The sequence below is a fragment of the Gadus morhua genome, chromosome 4 (assembly GCF_902167405.1).
Source record: "Gadus morhua chromosome 4, gadMor3.0, whole genome shotgun sequence".
Taxonomy (NCBI): domain Eukaryota; kingdom Metazoa; phylum Chordata; class Actinopteri; order Gadiformes; family Gadidae; genus Gadus; species Gadus morhua.
The window spans coordinates 42,940,186-42,957,776 of record NC_044051.1 but is presented as its reverse complement, the minus strand read 5'-3'; positions in this window follow the sequence as shown (position 1 = coordinate 42,957,776).

Here is a 17,591-nt window from a genome sequence, read left to right as displayed (position 1 = left end):
TGGGTTCTTCTGGTTCTTCTCCAGGCTGCTCTACAGCTCCTTCTTGCATCCTCTTCTTGTTTCTCTTTTTGCCAGATGAGGAATGGAAAGCCTTAATTTGTTGTGGCTAGCTAGCTACCTGTTCTCGTTTTCGTTTGGAATAAGCTAACTGAATATACTCTATAACCATCCAGGGACATTCCGGAAGAATCCCCCTGCTGCTGGAGAAGGGACATCTGATCTCTCATGTCCACCTCCCCCCTCTCCGGTGCAGGTACGTTCAGCATATTATTTGTGGTCTCCTTGTAATTGAAGATATTTTATTAATTTTTTGGTGCTCAAAGCACTAAGGTGGTAAAAGCTGCAAACTTTGCACACATGTACTAGGTGAATGTGGGAATATGTAGTCTTCAATTCATAGCAAGAAGGCCAAAGACGGCAGAGGTATACAATTTAAAGTGATATATATGCACGTCTCTGGTGTTTAAACAGGTCTAACATTGCGTCAAGACCCCATAGGCTCGGGTGTTGGGCCATGCCAAATTTGAAGTATATTATCGAAAGATAATAATTGGATGCATTTGTATGAAGTTGCCTTTCTGAACCGCTGCCTTTCTCCAACGCAGGCTGGGCCTTAAACACACGTCATTTCACAAATGTCTGTTTGGCAGTGGGTTTTGACAAAATGCCTTAGAAACATGCTTGGTGATTGTTTTGATATGCTTACTTCCGTTAAACCATTTTTTAAGGCATACAAGTACCTTTTTCCCATGCCTACCAAGCTCACCATAACTCCACGTACGTAAGACTTCTATTTGTCAAAATTGGTCGCAAATTGTCCCAAATAAGAGCGATGACTACTGTCATGTCATCGCTCTTATTTTATCCCCAAAAACAAAGCTGATCGGACACATCACACGATTCGGAGGCATGCATCACATTTAAGGATTTTAAAAACTGATTCTTATTCATTTTTTTCAAAAATGCATTCGGCAGAGAAGGGAGGCTAGCGTTGCTCACGGGTTGGAATAAAAGGGAGAAAAGGGGACAGAGTTGCCTGCGGAAGCGATGTCTGAGATGCAGAGACTGCTTCACGCTACCAGTGTCTGTCTCATACGGTGTGGAATGAGACCTCGTGGAGGCACTATTGCCCGAGAATGCAGTATCGCTGTCAAATCTGTCCCTGGGAAAAGTAACGTTGCGCCGAATTGAAAAAGGAAACCGCTATAATGAAATAGCGGTAATATTCCACATTAATTGATAAAATAACAGGGGATGTGAAGGGGGGATGGCTGTTTCAGAAGGGGGATGATTTTGATCATTTTAATTCCAAAGGGGGATGACATCCCCCCTCAACTCGAGTGCTGCTTGCCATTCTGCAAGTCCATGTAGTGTAGTGGTATTGAGTTGGCCTCATGACCATGGGGTCCTTATTTCAAGTCCAACCTCGACCAACTATTCTGTGAGACATGGCATGACATCAATCATTGTATCAGGTATTTATTAGGCCACCATACTCGTCATATAGTAGGAACCCGTCATGGTTGCATGCCACTATATGTATTATTATTGTTACAGGAACATCTTTTTACTAATTAAATGCAATTCTTAGTCAAATTATATAGTGTATCTGTACACTGCCACCTTATATGCAGTAGAATTACTTAATTTAGTGTTGCAGCAGTAGGCCTATGGGTGAACTGTATGTCTGAACACAGCCTGCAGGTCAAGCCACATCCAGCACCACATCGAGCAACAACAAACAACAAACAACAACAAAGCCTGAAGGTCAGTTCTGTTAATTGTATGTTACAGCTGACGTTCTGGAACTAATGGAATGTCTTGTCCATTTGTCCATAATTGGATGTTAGGGAATCCATTAGGCTTGATTTTAGACTGCAACCATTTTCATTTATTTAAGTTGTCTACAGCAGCGGTCCCCAACCCCCGGTCCGCGGACCGTTACTGGTCCGTGGGTCATTTGGTACCGGTCCGCAGAGAAAGATTATTTATTTATTTTAAGTTTTTATTTTTTATTATTATTATTATTTTATTTTTTTTATTCACTTCGCAATACTGTCACTCTTTTACATGCCATGAGTCTATATGCAGTTGTTAGATTGCATATAACATGTTTGCATTTTTGGCAACCTCTGCGCAACATAACCCAACTTGCCTTATGTTTTATTTTTTTAATCATTGTGTATCCTTACTAAAGGATTATTGACTATTCTAGAATGTATGCTTAGGACACCAAAATGGCTAGAGTCGGCCTTAACAAGGATTATAATTAAAGACATTACCAGATTTTTCGATAAAGCCTGAATTATACTGGTTTACTGTTCGCTTACATCCTGCAATTAAAAAATTAAAACCAATGTAGGCTGAAAAGTGGAAAGATACAAGCAAGTCATGAAAGGGTACCTAAAAACCCCTTTGTAGGTCTCTTTAATGCGTTTGGACGAAAGCTCTTCTACAAATTCGAGTGATCGAAAATAATATTAATCTCGACACCAAATTGTTGATGAGGAGAAATTCATAATGTCAATGAAAATATTCTAACCAATAAAAATTCTGCAAGTAGCCTTAAAGATGTGTGTGGGATAAGGAAAGTATATGGAATCGGCTGGAATCCACATTACTATTTTGTATAATGTTATGAGTGGCCAAGCTGGTGTGACGGTGAATGGTTTTATATTTACCCAAATAAAGAAGTTTAATTAATCAACTATCATGTTTGCACACCGTCATTTTATATTGCCTTATGATTTCTCTTCCAGAGGAGCTTTTGAGGAATTCTCGTCTTGAATTCGTGAACAGAGCTTCAGACCCACTTATCAAAGGTCTCCTGGATGACCTTTTGCAACATAAAGTCATCAATTCTGCGGAAAAGGACTTTGTGAAGGACCAGAGCGGCAGAGCGGACCGGGCAGGTGAACTGATCGACATGGTGGTAAACAAAGGATCGGAAGCAAGTCAGAAGATGATTGATTCTATGAAGGTTAGGGACAGATACTTATCCTCAACCTTGGGTCTGATCTCTTCTCCTACTGGTTAGGGTGTGGCTGAGTTGTAGATATGAGCTACTTCTACAATTTTAAAGATATTGTCACTGCCCGCTTTGTTTTGACAATGCGTGACATTTATTGAGTAATTGTTGAACAGATGTTTAGAATAGGATCTCCTGCCTCTACTAGAAAGGATGTCCCCATGTGTTCCCCTGATACCTCCTTTACCCAGATAACTTTTACATATTTTTAAGTAATGTTGGTATGGTTGAGATCACAGAGTTTGTAAATCATGCTGACATAATGCCAGAGATATTTATTTTTTGCTTATCTTGACATTTTAAATAATCCTCTAACAAGCACGAATTGGTATTCAGGTATTTTTATTAAACAGTTTCCCCAAAAGACAGCTGGTAATGGGTCACATGGTTTGGGTCAACATTGACCCTTCAGTTGATTCATGTGTAACATAATTTATGGTTTCACTCATGGCTCTATGATCCTGCGAGTAGAAATGTGAGCTCAGGTTATTTTAGAACGGTGGAAGCATGTATTCCTTATAGTGAGTAGAGGGCCTGAAATCTGTAGACCGTAGCGTATTAATTTAGTAGACTGGAAGTAGGAACTATTTAGGAATCATTGTATTAAAGAATAAATAATGGTTGTTAATTTGTCCGTCAGTTTTTTTTTCTTTTTACCTATTTGATTTACGAATGCAAGCTGTAAAAATCTGTATTATATAGATGCATGATGTCAGGGAAGGAATGTGATGACGCTGACGCGAGTTGCTAACGGATGTAAAGGCTGTACAAGCACGCAAGCTCTGTTCGCCAATCGACTTAACGAGTCTTAAAGACAAGATGGCGTCGACGGGTGTACCACTGATGGTATTGTGCGTATAAAATGTCTAAAAAAACCTATTGAATTCTAAGCACTGAATATCTATGCATTGAAATAACGTACCTGCATTTTTTGCCTCTGAATTTAACTCTTTCAATAAATCACTTTCACCTTGATTTATTTTTTTGATATTTTCAACATCCATAAATTCAACCTGCCAAACTCAGCCTCAAAATTTAATGTACGAAATTCAGTGTTAACATCCGGGGACCCGAGGAAGAGCCATCGATCCTAGATGCTAGATCGCGGTCAGGCAAGGAGAGCGGGTGGGCGACGTCACTCGTTGGATACCTGACTCTCAAGCCGGAGGGCAAAGCAGATTTATTTGATATCATATTTTAGCCATGTCCAACGGCAACAGCAGCAATGATAGTGCTTTTGCTGAGTACATTTCTATATATATATATGCAGGGGTGCACATAACCGGTACGCAAGTACGCATGCGCGGCCATAACCGGGGATGTGTAACGTCCTTGTGTCACTACAGCGCATTTGCGTAACTTACGGGAGATCGAAAAAAAACGAAACAACAAATTACATTGAGCAGCTACTCGTGCGTTCGCCACCTGCAAAGAAAAGGCAAACGGAGCCGGAGCAGAAGAAAAGTTTTTTTTCGAAATAGTGTTACCGTGGCTCGAAACGAATGATAAGCGCAATGAAATGTGCACTGTGTGCGCTGTGCACCGTGTGATGGAAAATCTACATGTTGTATTGTTTTGGTCTATATGAATTTAAGTTTTGTTGCTATCCTGTGTAATTTTATATAGTGTCTCTCTTCTGCTCTCCTTTTGGGTCATTTAAAGTGTGAACGTTCGAGAGTCGTGTGATGGATTTTATTGCCTGCCTGTTCCTATCTTCTCGTGTGTTATCTTTAAATCAGCTTCCAAACAATGCTTAGATGTCCTCGACACTCTGGCTAAACGTCAACAAAGCCAGAGGTTACATTGAACGGCCGCCGACCCCACCTTAGCCTCGGTGGGGGTTGCTTCAACTGTAAAGATAACAATCTGGTGAACAAAGACTTTTAGTATTGGGGGACCACCCCCTCCAGATGCCAACCCAAGTGAATAAGAGCTCATTGATTGGAAGACTCAGTGGACTTCTGCAGCGTACCTTCAGAGAGTGAAGTAACTCATCTGAGGCCTCAGATTATGTAATGTATGCCTGTTATGTTGTTTGTTGGTGCATGTTGTGATGTATCTTTGTTCGTACTTTTATTACAAATATATGACCACTAATTGTCAACAAGTATTGTGTGCTTTTTTGCATCTAAAGATGTCATCTGTCTCAGACGCAATATCTAATAGAGAAATTGTCACGACAGTTGGGGGCTCGTCCGGGATGCCTAACCTGAAGATTCTACGAAATATCGCTCCAAGACAGGTCTGAGGATTCGTTCTCAGTCCCAAAGCTCTACCTCGCCTCCAGGTGACTGTAACCAGACTAATGGGGTCGAGGAGGGGGTGCCTGTGGGGGATAAACTAGTGGTTCTTCAGTACGGTATCCAAAGGAAAAAGAATTCGAGCAGGTGAGATCACAATACTTGTTTAAGCTACAATAAATCCGTTACGAAAACGGTATATACTGTTTTGGGAACGTATATTCGAACAAATCGACCACGTTCGAACTTTGTTATAGGAACATACGGTAAAGCAACTCCGGTAAAGTTCCGTCAATATATATAGATTATATATGTAACAGAAAGGGCAGGAGGGTCTGTCAAAACGGTAAAGGGAAACCCGTTAAGCGCTGTTGGGGTCATATATATATAAATAATAATAATAGGTATTCATTAATAAATATATGTATATGTGTGTAGTAACAAGGAGGTTTCGGCGATATTAGATAATTTGTTAAATAATAACTAGTGTAAAAGGATCTAAAATATGGGGAACAAATCTGGAAAAACAGAGATAACGGGACCTGCGAAGGTGATGTTGGAGAAGCATGGTGAAGCGGCTCTGGAGGGTTTAAAATATTGGTGCAAACTGGGCTTTCCTGAAATGGGGAGTTTTAGCTTAAAACGATTACAGGAGTTAGAGAGACGATTGTTGGAATCAGAAATGAAAAAGAAAAGTTCCAAACTATGTTGGTGTGCGTTTTATTTGTGGGAAAGAGAGGGCCAGGATAGAAAAAAAAATCAGCCAGGGACAGAGAGCGTAGAGAGTGTAGGGATTTTTTATCTCAATGTCACCCGAGATATAGACCCGGACCTGGACTGCACCGGCGGACCGCGTGCGAATCTCCCTTCTCCTCCCCCGTATGACAACGCCCCTGAAGCCGCATCATCGGACAATCTCTACCCTGACCTCAAAGATGAGGAGAAAGCACCCGATTGCAGCATGGCAGGAGATAGGCCTGCAACTCGTAGCCAGAGGAAAGCTCCACAGCAGGCGACGGCCACACCGACCAAGCGGGAGCCCGTCGCCAGCCGCTTGAGGAACCAGGGAATGGCGTTCTCCCCAACTCCTCAACATGAGGACGTGATGGATGGACAATTCCCCATGATCGAAGTACTGAACCCCCAGGATGGCAGACCAGCATACGTTTTTCGTGCATGGAGACCCAGTGACATTAAGGACATAGCGGAATGGCTCCCAGACCCATCTGTAGTGGGGGGGGCTGCCTTCGCCACAGCCCTTCAAGAGTTGGTCCAACAACACAAGGCCTCCATCAGCGAAGTTCGCCAACTCTGTACGTACAGACTGACCCTAAGGTGGGGTCGGATCCAAGGCGACATGCCCGGGAGGGACGAAGCGGATTTAATGTTCGATTGGGATCAAGGGTCCGTGTACCGCCGGCTGGTAGAGGGACTGTGTGTACGGGCCAGGGGGGCGTTCCCCATGGTTAGAGATTGGACCGCTATTCGAAAGATCAAACAAACAGAAGGCGAGACGGTGGCTGACTTGATGGACCGCGTTGAAAAGGTGTTCAAGATCCACGGGGGAGTGCCTGTACCAACCGACCGGGTGGTTCAGACTCCGTACGAAGAAAATCTCACCGCGGCCTTCCTGGATGCGTTGGCCGACAAAATATCGGAATTCATAGAGACACACTGCATTGGGTGGCGTACCGCCAGACTTGATTTGATTATAAGTCACGCAACCCACGCAGAAAATCTCTTCATGAAGAAAGAAAAGTTCGAGAAGAATAGAAAAGAAGAGATAACCAAGAAGCTCCAGCTCGCCCAACTGGAGGCCCTGGAGAATCCTAAGCCAACCCGTCGCGACAAAGACCAAGGAACCGACCGGCCAGAAGAGAGAAAGTCCCGTGGAGAAATCAACCGGGACTGTTTGTATTGTGGCTCCAAGGATCATTGGTTAAAAGATTGTCCCATTAGAAATGGGGAAAACGATGAAGCGGACGGCTGGGAAACCGCACCTTCCCGTGAAGTGACTGTGAATCATCCAAGAGGCGGAGGTGAAGGGGGGATTTCGCATTGACGGGACGCCGGAGCAGGACAGATCCAAGGAGGAGGTATGAGCACCATAACACAAACACAACGCACACTACCACCACATCCAAATTAATGTTGTATGGTTCTCACCAGCCTTAAGCGAGCTAATCAGCTAAATTTAATATTAGATATGGTTATTTCAAACAACGGGCTATTGTAGACAGTGGACACTCGATTATTACAATCTAACACAACCATTTTAATGGTCAACCATATCACACAGCCATGACATGACCCCAACTGACCCAGACTAACCCCGACTGACCCCCACTGACAACAGAAGTGTATTGCCTAATATTGAAAACGCAGATTTTTTATATTATGATATTTTGTTAATGTTTTATGGCCAAAATGGCAGCAAGGTGAATTAATGAACGTATGAGAGAGATTGGAAGAAGTATGTGTTATGGAAGGAGAAGAGATAGATAAGAACGTAAGGCAAGGCAAGATAAGGAAAGGGGTGGGGAGAAAGATAACCCATCTGCATCAAGTTTTGTTCAAATAGATCCGGACCTGGACAACACTCCTCCTCCTCCTGCTTTCAGCCCGACCAGTGGCCCAATACAGTGCAAATACCCCACGTCACAACTCCTCTGCATCAGACTTTATGAAGTTACAGACCATGGGAGGCCCACCTGAAGAGCTACGGAACGGTCTGCTGGACGACACAAGGAGACAGTCCAGCAGGACCAAAGCACCAGAGTGGTGGCCTCCATGGTGCCTGTGTAGCCACATTGAAGTGGCCTGAACATTGAGACAAAGGAGGGTCTCAGAGACGGGAGAGACGTGGGGACAGGCACTTCAAAGGACAGCCCGTGATGCAAATGAGAGGCAGAAAGCAGAGAGAGAGAGGTGGAGGCTGTCCAGGCGGATGGAGAGAGGAGCAGTGTCCAGGCGGATGTAAAGTATCGCACTAGACACAGCATACATATTACAAGAAAAGATCTAATGTGTAACTAGGACTGTGTATAAATTGTGTGATAATTTCTTACATCTGAAAGGTTTGAAAGTCATCAGGAAAAGTGGTTTGAGGAAACATAGACAAGTAGAAAAGTTGAAGGTTAAAGAAATGTGTTAGACAGAGTTCAAATGTACGACAGCGGTAGAATTCATTAAAGCACAAAACGTTAAAATTTAACCCCAAAAAGCATAACCATGATGTATGCTACAATGTTTTTCAGAATTAAAGTAGAAGGTTTTTGGTGCGCTCGCAACAGCAAGCCATGCTTACAGGTCTGGGCTTTCCCTTATTATGGTAAATTGACACATGGGAGAATCATGCGTCAAGAGGGGGGATGGGGAGCCCACAACAACAACCTTGGGTATACCAAAGCAAACCAAAGGAAATAATAAAAAATAAAAAAAAATAAACAAACCCCATGTAGGTCCCTCAGACACATCATGAAGGACAATTTTTCTGTTTTTTTTTATTTTTATGACTTTTGAATATATGGAAACAGATGACTTGATTGTGATGTTAGGTGATTTTATGCTACCTTCTGTAAAAGCGAACGGTGGTATGAATAGTCTGAACAACCTCCTATAAAAGCGGAGAAGTGCTGATGGTCGGGCATGATAGATTTTTGAATTTGTGATTATAAAATAATCAAAGGGGGGATTGTGATGGAAAATCTACATGTTGTATTGTTTTGGTCTATATGAATTTAAGTTTTGTTGCTATTCTGTGTAATTTTATATAGTGTCTCTCTTCTGCTCTCCTTTTGGGTCATTTAAAGTGTGAACGTTCGAGAGTCGTGTGATGGATTTTATTGCCTGCCTGTTCCTATCTTCTCGTGTGTTATCTTTAAATCAGCTTCCAAACAATGCTTAGATGTCCTCGACACTCTGGCTAAACGTCAACAAAGCCAGAGGATACATTGAACGGCCGCCGACCCCACCTTAGCCTCGGTGGGGGAAGCTTCAACTGTAAAGATAACAATCTGGTGAACAAAGACTTTTAGTATTGGGGGACCACCCCCTCCAGATGCCAACCCAAGTGAATAAGAGCTCATTGATTGGAAGACTCAGTGGACTTCTGCAGCGTACCTTCAGAGAGTGAAGTAACACGCCAAGAGAAGCTCTCATCTGAGGCCTCAGATTATTGTAATGTATGCCTGTTATGTTGTTTGTTGGTGCATGTTGTGATGTATCTTTGTTCGTACTTTTATTACAAATATATGACCACTAATTGTCAACAAGTATTGTGTGCTTTTTTGCATCTAAAGATCTCATCTGTCTCAGACGCAATATCTAATAGAGAAATTGTCACGACAACCGCGCACACACTGGAGAACTGCGCTAAATCAGCTGATCGCCACGTTCCTTTTGTCAGATAATCAAACGCTCCGTGGTCGAGCTGCTGCAGTTTGATAAAAAAAAACGTTGACGCAAAAAAACCTCTGTGAAACTGGGTACATTTCATAAGATCCAATGTTACGTGTGGAGCTATGTCTGGGGTGCGTACCAAACACCATCTGCTGGTACTCAACTGAGTAACTCTATAAAGAAGTTATGTGCAGTGCACCCCTGTATATATGCCATTAGTGTGGTTTGCTTCTGTAAGATTCAGCAATGGACAATACTAAGGGACACTTGTAGATAGTGTCACGTGGTTTGTTGTCCAGTACAACCTTACAGTGTGGATAAGAAGGACGTTGAATAATAAACTCTCATCTATTAGCTGCAACATAGTAATTTTCCCATGGGCTAAATCAAAGTATATATCCGGCCCACATAGTGCTTCAATCCCCCCGGAGCTGAGCTCCAGCCAATTTCTGCTCCCTTGTCAGATTTTGCTGCCGTAGTGCGACTCGATAGCGGAGTCTATCAAATCATGCTACCCTATCAGAAGGGTACCTTGTACCCGACTCTGCTCCGACTGCAGAATGACGTTATTTCACACCACTACTCACTAGAGATGGGCAAAATGATTATTTTCCGGGAACTAGTTCTTTCAGTTCAGTTCACTATAACGATTCGTTAGTTTGATTTGTTTGTTTTGATTAGTTTTGATTCGTTCGTTACGTCAGCTCCCCATATTCTTAGAGTGTACATGGGTGAGTAGTAGGGATGAGTCGGTCTCGACCGACTCATCCCTACTACTCACCCACGTACCCTCTAAGAATATGGGGAGCATCTTTTGATGCTGGTTTATAACGAAGATGTATGACGTTATTTTACACCACTACTCACTACTACTTCTGTCCCCCAACGACGGGGGGACGCAGGCTGAGAGTCTGCCCCCCGACGACGGGGGACAGACCCTCAGCCTGCGTCCCCCCGGGAGAGGGGGGGGGACTGGGGCCACCGAGGAGAACCACGTCCGTCCTCCCCTCCCGCCGATCAGAGAACGGGGGTCCGCGGGACGTCAGGGGCAGAGAGAGAGAGAGAGAGAGAGAGAGAGGGGGAGAGAGAGAGGGAGAGAGAGAGAGAGAGAGAGAGAGAGAGAGAGAGAGAGAGAGAGAGAGAGAGAGAGAGAGAGAGAGAGAGAGACGGGGGGGGAGAGAGAGAGAGAGAGAGAGAGAGACGGGGGGGGGGGAGAGAGAGAGAGTCTCTGACGGGCTACAAAACTCAAGCAGCAGCAAAGGAAGGAGAGGTTCACCACCAAACAGCCCCCCAATCCCTCCCCCTTGCACCTCACATCCATGCCCACACTGCGATAGAGTATGTGGCTCCAGAATTGGCCTCTTTCTCCATCTGAGGACCCACAAGAAGGATACCCCAGGAGGACCATCATACTCTTGAGTGATCGCCAATGATGGTGTGTGTGTGTGTGTGTGTGTGTGTGTGTGTGTGTGTGTGTGTGTGTGTGTGTGTGTGTGTGTGTGTGTGTGTGTGTGTGTGTGTGTGTATGTGTAGAGGACGCTGTTCCAACGTGACTCCAGTGATGATCCCCTGTTGTGAAAGCTTTAAACTGAGTATTGATTCCTTGTGTTCTGTGGGGAACAACACAGCAGCAGAACATGTTCAGTTATTAAAGATATGTGCACACCTGTTTGAGTCCCTGTGTTTATTGTGTTCATGTAAGGGACTGTTTTTCTGTTTGGTTAATAAAGCATAATGGTGATAAACAACTCAGTGGATCCACTGAATGTTCTCAGTGTTCAGCAGAGGATCAGTTTGCACTTTAAGGTCGGGGGTTCACTGAATAAAAAGCACAACAGAGGCTTCGTCTACATCTCTCAGAAAACAATAATAACAAGAAATGTGGGAGGAGTAGCGAAAATGCAGTTTAGCGGTTTTCGCGATTTTGCGATAGGCGTGGCCTATGCCAAAAGATGCAGCAGACTCCAGTGAATCTGTGGGTCTAACGTTTTTGACTGTGGGAGGTTCGGTGTGGGAAATATAGCCCCAAACGCGTTTTCCTTGGTATAGCGCCACCTAGTGACCGGCAGGTCTGAATTGTGTCGTCTGAATAGCGGTGCCGGACCTGGATCTAGTCATGCAATTGGCGTGTCCGCACCATTTACGGTTTGGGCTGTGGGCACACTTTTAGGGGGGGAAGAATAAAAAAAAAAGTCCTTACAAAAACAATAGGGTTCCAACCCGTTGGCTTGGCCCCTAATAATGTACATCTGAAGTTTGAATTCTGAAAGCTAGATCATAGAAATTTGAGAATGCGATGTGAGAGTGGTTGTCAGGTAAATCTGAAAACAAGGAGAATCCGTGAGAAGGAAAGCGTCCAGAAACACCAAAATGTGGTGGAGGGGGTCCCCTCGACCTGCTCTGACCTGGAGGGGGTCCCCTCGACCTGACCTGGAGGGGGTCCCCTCGACCTGACCTGGAGGGGGTCCCCTCGACCTGCTCTGACCTGGAGGGGGTCCCCTCGACCTGCTCTGACCCGGAGGGGGTCCCCTCGACCTGACCTGGAGGGGGTCCCCTCGAGCTGCTCTGACCTGGAGGGGGTCCCCTCGACCTGACCTGGAGGGGGTCCCCTCGACCTGACCTGGAGGGGGTCCCCTCGACCTGCTCTGACCCTGGAGGGGGTCCCCTCTACCTGACCTGGAGGGGGTCCCCTCTACCCTCTGACCTGGAGGGGGTCCCCTCGACCTGACCTGGAGGGGGTCCCCTCGACCTGACCTGGAGGGGTCCCCTCGACCTGCTCTGACCTGGAGGGGGTCCCCTCAACCTGCTCACCCCCCCCCGTGTGTGTGTGTGTGTGTGTGTGTGTGTGTGTGTGTGTGTGTGTGTGTGTGTGTGTGTTGAGAGTGCATAAGTGTATGAATGCATGTAACTGTATTTGTTCAGGAGGAGGCGCTGTTGCGCCAAATATGTCCTGGAGCCGCGTGTGACTGATGACACCACCAGGGGCGGACTGGGACAAAAAATCGGCCCGGGCATTTTGAACCAGACCGGCCCACTAAATTCGATAACACACCTTTTCAGTCTTTTTGGTCTCTCGAATGTCTACACCAACCAGGCTTTTAGCTAGCAGGGCGTCTGCCCTATAGTCTACTAAAAAATAAGAAGAAATGGGACGCCCTACTTTTAGGCAGGACGGCCTAAAGACGCCCTATTTTTCTCCCGTTTTACCTGTTAACTTCGCTGAATGTGATCAAAATTCACCGTTTCAGTCGCTTCAGTGCTTAGCGAAGTCTAGAATCATACATATGCCCTGCCAATTAGAAAATAGCATTGCTGTATTCCCGCTACAACAACGTTACATCATGATTCCAACGAAACATTGATTCACGGGCTCGCAGAAGCTACAGAAGACAGCTGTCTCACCGCACGTCACTGAACCTACTACTTTATGAGTTCAACAAGAGTTTGTGTGTTAAGGTGGTGGTCTTAATTAATCTAAATTCAATACAATACAATATACATCATACACTTTAAAGTTGTGTAGAAAGTTGTTTCTTTTTGTTAAAGTTGTGACTTGAATTTTGTACCTTGTTACCTAGTTTCAGTTACACTCACTGTTATTATGCATTAAATTACTAAACATATAAATAAATCAGTGTAATTGCAATATTACCTAAAAACGATCAAGTGCTGTACAAAAAATCCTAGCTAAAAGCCTGACTCCAACTGTGCAACTATTTTCCACATACCTCTTAAGCCATGCAATGAGTTAATAGCAATCAGTGAGAGTGGACGCATTATACACTTCCAAAAGGTGTTATTTATTAACAAAAAAAGTATACTCCACGTCCATCACAGTAATGGGTAGAGTTCATCCGACTGGGTGTGTACCTGCGTTTAATAGAAGAGAAAGACAAAAAATAGAAGACAAAGACAAAGAATAGAAAAGAGAATAAATGATGGATCAGATGTTACTCTACTGTATCAAGAGTAGTACCCACTAAATTGTGAACTGAATTCATTTTTTGTGGTGGAGGTGGTGTGGTTCCCGCCGCATCTTGCAGCACTTCGCACGCCAGTGCTACCACTGTTTTCACGTCTTCATAAATGAACATCATAACATCATCATACAGTACACCATGGCACATAAATGACACCACCCTATCCTGGGCGGTGGGCTGTCGGACTAATGACTTTCTTGTTGTCGGAGTATAGGGCTATCATAATTCGGTATCTGGACCGCGCACCAATGGGCTAACCGGCTAGCCCACCACTCAAACACACAACATTAGAGTGTAGGCTAACGGCTGGCTGTTTCAGAGTAGAGTAGGCTGAGGGCTAGCAACAGCTACAGACTTGTCTTGTATTTACAATGCAAACGAACTTGGCCATAGAACATAGGTCCTAAGTCAAACATATTTTAGAGACGTTTTAATTCATGATCAGTAAGCTTACCGTAGGTCGTTGTATCGTATCGCCACCAGCATCACTGGGCCTCATGGGTTGAGCGCATGCGTAGAACTGGGTGCCGCGTTGCGTGTATGTATGCAAATCCAAATTCTCTACCTCAATCCGCACAGTTGAGAACACTTCGGCTGTGTAAGAACCAATTTAGAGGTGTTTATTAATAAGGTGGAGATCTTTTCTTACTTTGGACTTCCGAAGTCTGTAAAACACATATTAGAAGACACTTAAAAAAAAATCGAAAAATAGTCACCATGAGTGGGAAGACCGATTGCGAGTAGCAGTATAAAACTCAGTCAGCCAGCCAGCCAGCCAGTCAGATTAAGATAGGTATAGCTCTTCGAGAAAATTATGCTTGTGCCGCTGTGTTAATCATTTCGGCTGATGCGATGATGGGCCGGTACATGATAGTGATGGGCCGGTGGAATTATATTTTCGGCCATCGGCCCACCGGGGATGTCCCCGGTATTCCCGATGGCCAGTCCGCCCCTGGACACCACTACCTGGGGTGTTACCAGTGGTGTAGTCCAGGGTATACGCGGGTATACGGCGTATACCCACTTATTTTTCAGTCAGCATTGCGTATACCCACTTCTACTTCTACCCCCCCAGATGCGCACCATTCAGTAGTATCTGCAAGCGAAATCGCGCACTTTTCCCCGGTGAAGCCATGACCCACGCTACTCTGCCACTTATTGGCTAATACTCGCTGCCTTTACTGATTAGATTGGTTAACTGTAGGCATGACGACGAATGAGCCAATCGGAGGGAGAGAAAGGCGGGTCATGCCAAAGTAAATATCGCGAAAGACTAATTTACTTTCACAAGTTCACTTTAAATGATTTTCTATAATAATCCGGTAAAATGAAGCGAACCAAAATCAGCCAGCAACTCAGCAGTTAATGTTAGCGATCGTACACCGGTACAGTTGCCGTCGACGCCCGCTCTGCCCCCCGCCCCCGTCGGAGAGGAGGCTGTTTGAGACCTGGTTGAAGAGCCATCGTGCTGCCTCTTCTGTGTGAAAACTCCTGCAGAAAGCAAGTCTGTCTGGAATTTACTGTAGTATGATCATGGTTAGAAACCCAGTACTGGGCTCAGAGAGCATATCGATGTGTTGTAAATGCAATTTTTATTTTTTCTTTGTAAACTAAATATTGTTGTTGTTACATATTGTTTTGTTGAATAATTTGAATGATGATGTTCAATCATCATATGATATTTATATATATATTGATATTATACATATCTAACGAGATGATTGTTGTGGAAGAGAAATAATCTAATGTTTAATCTAAGGTGAAATATGAATAAGGATGCATTGTCAAAAGTAGTATGTTATTTAAATAAATGTTCAAAAAGTTACTGAAACACCATGTTTACCTCATCTATATTTTACATTCATGCTGGCTGCCTGTGTGACCAGTAATACCTACGAACTGCTCCTGATCAAGTCATGTTAATTTCATAATAGTCGCACACTCTGGCCCATGCTATGTGTTCTGAATCAGCTGTTCAAAGACACCGTTTACAAAAGAAATTACTGATTTGCCATGTGAGAGAATAAGTGTCATTCCAGGAATAAGGAATAGTTGTCTCTCACTAGTCTGTGGGCCAGTATTTGTTTAGTCATTTTATAATCCTTCCTCCCTGAGATCAAGCAGCAGAAATTATGTGCCAATGTAAGTCAACTAAAAAGAGTAGTCTCAAATATCACTGTTTCTAAAAAAGGGTGTTTTTCTGGGCTGCGTTAAAAAAAGGGCAAACATTTAGAGTATACCCACTTCTCCAGGGACCACTACACCACTGGGTGTTACCCTCCTCTCTCTCTGTACCTGACTCTCACGGAGAGCAGCATGTTGTGCACAGTTCTTCAATAAACAAATTGTGTGTGCGCGCGCTGCGAAACATTCTGAACATTTCCCAGAAAACACGTGACCCGCGCGGAGAGGGGCGGTTCTTCTGGGGCTTCCACCTCTCTGTCAAACCGGTTCAGCAAAGTTACTTCCCCATCCTACCGTCGGTCGCAGCGAGGAGCCTTTATTTCTCCACTTTGAAAACCTTTCACCTGATTAACTTGTTATATGAACACTTTAACCTCAGTTTCTTCCCTTACATTTATCATACCGTATGGGACGGAACGTATTTTCTCCAGTCTACTATGGATGAGGAGAGAGAGGAGTGGGGACATACCTCTAATGCCGCTTTTCCACCGCACATGTAGCTCGACTCGACACGACACGACTCGACACGACTCGACACTGTAGCAGCGCGGGTCCTTTTCCACCGCAAATAGTACCTCCGGGACGTGGGCGGGGTCGGCTGCGCGAAAGGGCCGTGACGTATTTTTGTACGCGACGCAAACAACACCTACGTAACCCACACATGGACAGAACCCACATAACAACAATGGAGAACATTGATGCGATGGTATTCGTGTTCGTATTATTAGCTGGCATGTTGAAGAAGTGGAATATGTTGGCTGCGGCGCTGCTATGGCTGTTACCAGCATGGTTGCCATGTCGCTCTCGTGACTTCGTCACACTCTCTGGCCAATCAGTGGCCGGCCGTCTGCCGACGTCACCTTTTAGCATCGGCTCAGCCGCTTGGAACCTAGAGCGAGGCGGTACTAGAAAAAGCAGCCACTTCAGGTACCAGGTACCATGTTTTCGCGGTGGAAACGCAAAAAAGGCGAGCTGAGTCGAGTCGAGTCGTGTCGAGCTGGTACCATGCAGTGGAAAAGCGGCATAAGACCACTCTGTCTGTGGAACATGGCCATCGGAGCACAGCTAAGAGGTAAGAAGAGGATCTCTCTGTCTGTGACTGTTGTCCATCCCAGAGCTCAGCAGTGATACATCATGACTCCATCATTAGTCTGAGTAAAAGCTGTGTGTGTGTTGAAGGAAGCCCAGAACAGCAGCAGACCTCAGGTTGATCAGTCGTATCGTAATGTGACTCCGACGTCACTCTAGATCCACAGTCGTCGTATTGGCCACGTTCGAAACACAACGTGAACAGCCAGACAGGGGTCTCATTTATAACCGTTGCGTACGCACAAAACGGGGCTGAAATTGGCGTACGCGTGACTTTCCACGCCAAGGTTGTGATCTATAAAAAAACTAACTTTACGGTTAATGTGCGCAGCCCTAAGCAAACTCTGACCCATGCGTATGCATGGTTTGGAGGAAAAGGAGAATTGGCGACACAGACGGTGTGGTGGTGAACTGAAGTCATACAGAAGAATTGTGGAGTGAGAAGAACGATTATGTTTTATAATCGCCCTTCATAAATTAAATTTCAACCCGTATCATGCGTTAAATCTCTGTAATCAGAATAATTTAAGTAAACTGCGTTATTTCTCAGTTATAACTCCAGAAACATCTCCTTAGAATAGAAAAAAATCTCTATACTTAATCCCGTCACTCCATACTGTCCACTGACGGCGCGACTGCATGGAATAAAGCATCTGTCCAACATGTGTC